Genomic DNA, 9,203 nt, shown 5'->3' with positions numbered 1-9,203 from the left:
GTGCTTACATAAGGAGTAAACATTTATAATCATCACTTTAAAAGTTACATACGTTGTTTTTGGTGCCTGTTTGTTTCCCAGATATATTAGTGTGTGTGTGAACGGGTGTATAAGAGACATTAACTTAAAGAACTTTGTAGAAAGGCGCTTTATGAAGTTCAGTCCATTTCCTTGTATTAGTTTACGGGCAGATCTGCCCGAACCAATATGGCGGCGCCGTTTACGTACGATTCAGCGCTCAATGCGGCGTCTATGTATATATGTCTATGGCCTGAAGGTCCAGAATGAAAGGTTTTTTTACGTCTTTTTCTGTACGTGGTCTACACGTCCGACCAAGACGTCCAAATGACCTACATTTGAACATCTGATCAACCCAATTTCAACATCCATGGGATATCGTCTAAATACATTATCACACACTCCATCCATGGAGATTTGAGCATATGGATGATGTGAATACAGTTACATTGCTTTCCAAAACAATTACACAACCAACTCTTTCAAAAAAACTGAACATTTATTTTCATAAAAAAAAAATTCCATATATATACACACACACACACACCACTACTAAAAGCATTACTTTTAAAACTTTAAACTATACTTTAAACAAAACTTTAAATAAAACTAAACTTTAAATAAAACTATACTTTAAACAAAACTATACTTTAAACAAAACTATACTTTAAACAATACTTTAAACAAAACTTTAAACAACTACAAAACTATACTTTAAATAACAAAACTATAAGCTTGAAAACTATAAAACTAAACAACTTTCTAAAAACAAGTCTAACAGGGCTCCCGGCCTCCCCTCCTTCCCGGTGCATGTTTGAGGTGGTCTGCGATGCTTTGTTTGACCTCCTTCTCAGTGGCTGTTGTGTGCGCCCTCATGACAGCATCTAAAAAGGAAAAATAAAAACATGCATAATCATTTCTTGTTACACCAATTTTATAAAAAAAACATGTTAAGCCATATTTAGAGCAAAAGATTGACTGGACTGTTTTTCCATCAACAACATGAAATACTGAATGTCTTACCCAACACAGCCCTGTAGCAGATCGTTTTCTCAAAGGAAAGCTTCTCATTCTTCCCCTTTCCTTTGAAATTAAACTTCGCCATCAGTCCATTGGTAAGGAGCCTACAATTGAAGTAAGGGATAATGTATATGAACCCAGACGCAAACCCTGACAAAGTATACATTATGAGTGAGTGAATTTGAAATCAGTCAGCTCCTGACAGCTCTGATCAGCAGGTTTGGTTTTCAGCCACGATGTGGAAGTAGCCGTTACTCTCCTAACAAGTTACCAGTCATTGAACTCACATGACTATTAGTCCGAATCTGTTTAATGCCGGTAAAAATGAAACAAGGTAATTATCCTGCATAGTTTTATTTTTCTGTGCTGCGCTGATCAGAGCAGCACCCCTTGCAGTGGTCTGTTATACTTTGTATTGAGTATTTAATGACATCACAACATTGAATCAAGGTTTAGTCAATACAAATCTAATGGTAGTTTTGACTTTTAAATGAAAAATAAAATTTCACATAACACAAGTAGATTTAAACTTATTTCAAATTTGTGTTCAAAATTACCTGTCAAGAACTCTGTGGACACAGTCCTTTGTGTCCCTCCCCCCAATCCTTGACAGTTGCAGAACCTGGAATAAGTGAGAAGTCTACATTAAAATTTTCCCTGAGATATTAAAGACAACATTAGAATGGGAAGAGTGGTGTTCTTATAACCGGCATGAAAATGGGTCAGGGGTGAAACTGTTAAAGCGGTGCAACTTGGTGGACGGTGATTTAAATGTGTGAATGCGTGTGTCTTACTTGAGCCCTGCAGCTAACATGCGCATATGAGTCAGGGTGGAAGAGACCACTTCCATATAATACATCCTGATCACTTGCCACTCATCTACACAATTCACGTTGGTCACCAATTTTGGTTTCAGAACGGCGAATTTCGAATGATTTTCATACCGGTTATAATCTAACTAATCTTTGCTAATCTTAACAGGAATTTACAAGGGCATTAAAAGCCTCTTCCTCAGTGAGGCGCTGTTCCTCTCTTTGGAAGTCCTCCATTGATTGCAATGTCTGCACCCTGGCTGATGTGGCGGCTGAAGAGGCCATTGTGCCTTGGCCAATCCGCCGCACCTCACTTCTAATGTCAATCAGAAGGTTTATAACTTTCCTCTGAAATACTGAAAGGGGAGAAACAAACAATTAAAAGTAAACCACATAATTGATGAGTAGTCTTTGGACTAGAGCTTAACAGTGAAAAACAGACAAGGTAGGAAAATCTAAAATGTTCCCATCAGTTCACTTAACCTGGACTTCGAATTTACCTTCTGTTGCCAAAGGAAATGTGTGCCGCGGCAGTGCTGTGTCCCCAACTGTAAAATACAAGTTTATCAGGCGGATACTTTTTGCATTAAGTTCTTCCTCATAAATTTAGGATCCTCTGCCAGAATTATTGTTTAAAAGTGTAATGGAGTCAAATGTCTTATGATTATGCACATGGTGAAGTACTTTGTTAACTTTGATAATGGGACCTTTATATCTCACCATTGCTGGAACGTTGGCTCTGCTGCGATCCATGAGCCGACTGTGGTGATCCGCTTCTGGGGTGCTGTAGGGGTGATCTGCTTCTGGACCTAGGACATTTCACACAGAACAAGAAAAACCCACATTAGCTGTCACACTCCAACATCTGTGTGACACTGAGGAAGGTGGAAGCCATCCGCCGAAACATGCAAAGTAAATCAAACCTAAAATACATGTCTGAGAAAAAAGAAAAGTCTAAAGTAAGAAAAATCCCTACTGGTGTTTCAAGTATTGCCAATCACATGCTTCCCTTTTAAACGATATTTCAGCTGCGCTACACAGATAAACACAAACTGTAGATTACACATACAGTATGATCTGAAATGGCAGAGATTAGTTGATACAATATGCTGTGCCATAACCTGATACTGTACCTCGAGCGAGGACCATGTGCCTTGCTTGAACCTGGAAAAAGAGAATGTTCAAGATTTTAAATATTAATGTTCCTACAAAGTGTGGCAATTTCATTTCTTCAACAAGCTCCAGCCATGAAAATCTGGGAATAGACTTTAAAAAAAAAAAAGAAAAAGAAAAAAAAGCATACTTACTGGGTTTAGACTTGTGAATTTTTCTGGGCAGTGGCACCAGGCTTGCAGGTCGAGAGGAACCTGATAAAAGAATATTTTTAGATTCAAAACCTATAATGAAGGTGCCATTGGCCATGGAAAGTCTGGAAGTTTTCTAAAGCAGTTATAGATAGTGCATACATGAGACAGACGAAATAAATCTAAGTGTATACTTACTGGAGGTAGACTTTGCCCTGTGCCTGGGCAGTGGCACCAGGCTTGCATGTCGAGAGGAACCTGATAAAAGAATATTTTTAGATTCAAAACCTATAATGAAGGTGCCATTGGCCATGAAAGTCTGGAAGTTTTCTAAAGCAGTTATAGATAGTGCATACATGAGACAGACGAAATAAATCTAAGTGTATACTTACTGGAGGTAGACTTTGCCGTGTGCCTGGGCAGTGGCACCGGGCTTGGTGGTCGAGAGGATCCTGATGACAGATTGATTTTACATTAAGAACTTGACATTTTAAACAAAACAAAAAAAAAAGTGTCAACTCAGTGGCAGGGATAGGCGCATCTCCATGGCTTTGGTCATGGCTGGGTTCTTTTTCACAACACCGAAATTCATCAAAAGGTGAGGGATTTGCATGCCTGATACTTACTGGGGGTAGACGTTTGGCTCAGCCTAGTCGGTGGCAAAAAGTTTTCTTGGCCAGAGGATCCTGATGACAGAATAGTCAAATATTAAAAACATATTTAAAAAAGGAAAGGCGGTGTGTTTATATGAAGTAATGCACACTCACTGGGCATACTTTGCTCAAAGCCATGACAAAAGACGTCCACAAGGTCCTCCGTGACTTTCACCAGGTGTCCAGTTTATCAACGGTCAGCTTCAAATAGATACACAAGAGGTCATGGCAAAATTTACAGTAAGTGTCTGACAGTGAAACCAGAACGGCCTCTGATTTTGGGGAGGTAAAAGGAAAGAGGTAAAAGGAAAGAGGATGACATCTCTGGACAAACGTCATCTGAAAATTACATGGTTACACAGGAGGTTAGTGCCAAACTTATTTCACAGTGCCACTTTCACCCATTTTGTGAAGGCAAAGGAAATATGTTACTCACCAGGGCTGGTCTCCTCTGAATTTGAAGGCTCCATTTGAGAAAGGGGGACCAGGTTTTCAGAACCTGCAGGAATTATTAATTAAGCCTATAATTAGTGTTGTGCATGTATACCTAATCGTCGTATCATTAATTGATTATACTGACCATGTTTTTGTTGTTTTGTTGGTGCCAATATAAGACTTACAGTTCACATGTAATCTGTTCAATTAGATCTTCTGGTTTAAATGTTGGTGTTATTCATGACTAAATAATCAGACAGATTGTGTTTGGAGAGTGTTTGTTGTTAGTCGTACACTGCATCTAGTGGCGTATGTTGGAAGCAGGAAGTGCGTTGGCGGGAGAAAAAGTGCAGAGAGTAAAAAACATGTCGCTCCTGGTCGGTCGCGATCTTTACTTCCTCAACTTTTGCGCATAATCTGTAAATAAATCAAATATGCTTAATTAGGAATGTTTACTAGGGCTTTCATTTGCGGTTCGTGTTATTGAAGGCGGTACGCCATTACTCAGTATAGCTGATGTATCATTTAGCATGTGGTTGCTATTCAAAATACTATGTATTGCTAATGTTAAGACCTCAGGTTGGTATTCTACACACAGAAATAAGTGTGAATGTATGTTTTTTACATGGAAACTGAAATGTGGTGTATTGTGATTCTTTTCTCACAGTTTTACAAAATAAAATGGTTCAGTAAACTAAGAAGATGCCTTACGAGTGGTTACTGAAGCCATATGTTGACTCGCTGCATAGGCTAAAGCTTTAGCTGAGGGCAGAAGAGACCACTGATCCCACCTCACCAGGATCTACAGCAATGACATCGGAATGACTTCGGGTTGAGAGAAGTGTGGTCAGACATGCAGTCATACAGGACAGCTACAAATTTCCAACGCAAATCCAGCAACAGAGGCGTACACCAAGCGAAACAAGGGAAGCCGAGACTGGTGAGCATCAGAACCACCATCCAGGATGAAACAAACAAATCCAGGAGTAAATCAGGAAGAAGGCCCCAAGACAAGCTGCTAAGTGAATGCCTTAGCAGAAAAAACCTGATGGATGAACCAGAGGGACAAGACCCTGCATGGCATGTACGTTGTGGAGAGTTTGCTGAAGTCAAAGGTCAATGGTGAGGTCAGGAGGGAAGAAAGTGTTCAGGAGCCCTGATGTCTTATGCTATATTTTTTATGAGCTTGGCCAAGAGAATTACAGACACTGAAGTGCTTGAGTCGGTCTCGCTTCTAACGAACTCGTGATGGTGGATAAACTCTTTAGACCCAAGATCACACCCCAAAACTATATGCCCAAAATTAGTCAGAGAGAATGTCTTTACCCTTGGAGGTGTTATTGTCAGCATCATTCCTAGTCTGGAGACAGATTTCTGTTTACGCAGATTGGAACGTCAACAACAAGATATCTATGACTAGGAAGGCAGCAATAGGTCTCTTCGACCCCGGCCACCACAGTGTTGAGATATGGTGGCACCCAGTCAAAGACAAACAATTAATACGGCTGGCGGACCTCAAGGCCCACACTGACCATGTGCAGCCTAAGGATAGAAAATTCCATAACTGTACATGTAACATGGCAGCACAGTACTCATTACATTACAATAGAGCAGGGGTCCTACCACACCAGACCAGAACCCGAGGTGCAGGCTTGCAAAGATTGCTTCTGAGACAGTTCGCAGATAATAGCAGGGTGTAAGATCTGGCAGGTAAAGCATACCTGGAACGTCATAACCAAGTGGCTGGCATAGTGTACAGGAACAACTGCACTGAGTATGGGCTGGAAATCCCAAGGTCAAAATGGAAGACCCCTCTAAGGTGGTTGAGAGACCAAGCCAAGATACTGTGGGACTTCCAAATATAGACCGACAAGCTGGTGATGGCTAATCAAACCATACATCGTGGTGGTGGACAAACAACAGAAAAAGCTGTGGTGATAGACGTAGCGATTCCGAATGACTGCAATATCAGGAAGAAGGAACACGAGAAGATCGAGAAATACCACGACGGAAAGAGGAGTTAGAGAAGATATGGGAGTAATGGCAACAGTGGTGCCAGTGGTAATTGGAGCACTGGGACTGTGACCACAAAACTGGAAGAGTGGCTACCGCAGATTCAGCACTGATCAGCATCAAATCACAAACGGTACAATTATTTTATTATTGTAATATTCCACTATTACTGACTAAATTTACAGAGAATCAATAACAAATACAAGAAACTACTATGAATGATCACATGGTACACAGTGTTTCACTTTATCTTAAAATGATTAACAGAGTCCTGGCAGTGACGTGTGCAGTTATGAGGATAATCATTATCAGTTGCTTCAATTGCTCCCCTGTGTGACGGTTTACAACGACCCAGTTAACTGGCGACCATCAGCCTGCGCTTCTGTGGTTGCCGTAGTTATGAAGCTGTCGAAATCAGGAAGATGTGAGCTGTACTCGTAAATGCTCAGTTTATTTTTAATTAATTACGTCAATGTCCAAAAAAAAAAGATTGGTTAAACATTCATGTCATGTTTTCATAGTTGTGTATTCTTTTCCAGTTAACAGGGTCGCTCTTTAAACCGAAACGAAAGTTCAGCTGTAAAATCAATTTAAGTTTTAAAATGTTGTTTATATCGTGATTATGCTGTACCAACAAAGGATGTACAACAAAGTTACCTCGATTTTCTCTCGTGAAGCAGGTGGCAATGCGAGTCATGAGGTCCTTGAGTCGGCTAAAGACGTCCCCATCGTTATTTGGTACAGAACTCCCTGAAGCACTCTGTGTCAGGCCCAACACGGTGTCCCTGAGATCATCTTTCTAATGTCCGAGGTCCATTTTCTCTCACAATTTAAACTCTCAGAGTACAGAGGTGTTTAGTCTGTGGTACTGCATGGCCCAGCGTCACTTTTACACCACCAGAACACAGCTGGTTCAGCAAGGGAGAGACTGTTGCCTTGAGCGACCTTGGAAGTCACTTAACTCACGCCCGCCGATAGGGAGGGACAACGAGCTGCGTGTCCCGGGCCCAGGGTGTGTGTGTGCGTGTGTATGTGTGGTGTATGCAGGGACGGTTGGGGTTGTTGTGGGCACGCCGATGGGTTGATGTGCAATTATAAAAAAGTTTTATTCATATATCTATGATCATACAAAAAAAATAATGTTTGTTTCAACCATGCTTTGTTATGGTTCATGACAAAATTAGTTAATGTTTCTGTCTAAAATATACAACACCTTCAATTCGCCTTTGGTGGTTTACTTTTTCCTTGTTTATTTTAAGAATCCCTGTTATGTCATGCTATGGCAATCAAATTGATTTCATGGGGTGATCCATACGACATACACCCACATCACACATTAAAAACAGGACGTCAGTCATCACCACCTGGTATTGAAGGAGAGAGAGAGAGAGAGAGAGAGAGAGAGAGAGAGAGAGAGAGAGAGAGAGAAGAGAGAGATATTACAACATGTGGAAACATAAACTGGAGAATAGCACACTGTTGGAGAGAGTAACAAAACAATGGCTATGTAAACTACAGTAGGTACGTATACTGTATACAAAATACACACAACTACAGTGAAGCTATGTAGGTATGCGCAATACATTGCGCACGGCGCATCTAGGGCGCACAAGAAAAAAATTTGCCTCAGGGGGGGTGGGGGGTATGGCTGGTTGTGGGCTGGTCTGGTCCAAAATGCCAGTGCCGATTTTTGTCCAGTCCGCCCCTGGTTTTATGCCAGGATGACCTAGCACAGTCATTCTAATCATTTATATCTGGCACAGCAAATGGGCTACACAAACAACCTCCCAATACATCAAAGGAGACAAAGGTAGAGTGACAATAAGGTAGACTAATGCCCCCCCGTGGCGAACATTTTCTCGGGCCCTCCGGCCGCTGCGCCCTGGATGCGCCGTGCGCCCATCAGTCTGTCCGCCCCCCCTCTGCCTTGTCAACACCCGGCCCCGGGGTGCCCGTCCGCGAACTTATGAGCGGTATCGAAAATTTGCGAGGGTTTTTTTCTTTTTCGGGCGCTCGTTCGCCCCCCAGGAGATGCGCCCTGGGCGGGGCCCACATTGCCCATAGCTAAGACCGGCCTGCCTGCTAATAATAATAATTATGATAATAAAGTAGGCCTCGATAGAGAGGCTATTGATTGGAAACAGTATACTGTTTCCAATCAATAGCCTCTCTATCGAGGCCTACTTTATTATCATAATTATTATTATTAGCAGGGCCGGTCTTAGCTATGGGCAATGTGGGCGCCCGCCCAGGGCGCAGTCTCCGTGGGGGGCGCACGAGCGCCCGAAAAAGAAAAAAACCCTCGCAAATTTTCGATACCGCTCATAAGTTCGCGGACGGGCACCCCGGAGCCGGGTGTTGACAAGGCAGAGGGGGGGCGGACAGACTGATGGGCGCACGGCGCATCCAGGGCGCAGCGGCCGGAGGGCGCACGAGAAAATGTTCGCCACGGGGGGGCATTAGTCTACCTTATTGTCACTCTACCTTTGTCTCCTTTGATGTATTGGGAGGTTGTTTGTGTAGCCCATTTGCTGTGCCAGATATAAATGATTAGAATGACTGTGCTAGGTCATCCTGGCATAAAACCAGGGGCGGACTGGACAAAAATCGGCACTGGCATTTTGGACCAGACCAGCCCACAACCAGCCATACCCCCCACCCCCCCTGAGGCAAATTTTTTTCTTGTGCGCCCTAGATGCGCCGTGCGCAATGTATTGCGCATACCTACATAGCTTCACTGTAGTTGTGTGTATTTTGTATACAGTATACTGTACCTACTGTAGTTTACATAGCCTATTGTTTTGTTACTCTCTCCAACAGTGTGCTATTCCAGTTTATGTTTCCACATGTTAGTATATTATCTCTCTCTCTCTCTCTCTCTCTCTCTCTCTCTCTCTCTCTCTCTCTCTCTCTCCCTCCTTCAATACCATGGTGGTGATGACTGACGT

The sequence above is a fragment of the Larimichthys crocea genome, chromosome I (genome assembly GCF_000972845.2).
Source record: "Larimichthys crocea isolate SSNF chromosome I, L_crocea_2.0, whole genome shotgun sequence".
NCBI classification, from domain to species: Eukaryota; Metazoa; Chordata; class Actinopteri; family Sciaenidae; genus Larimichthys; species Larimichthys crocea.
Note: the sequence above shows the minus strand (reverse complement) of the source record.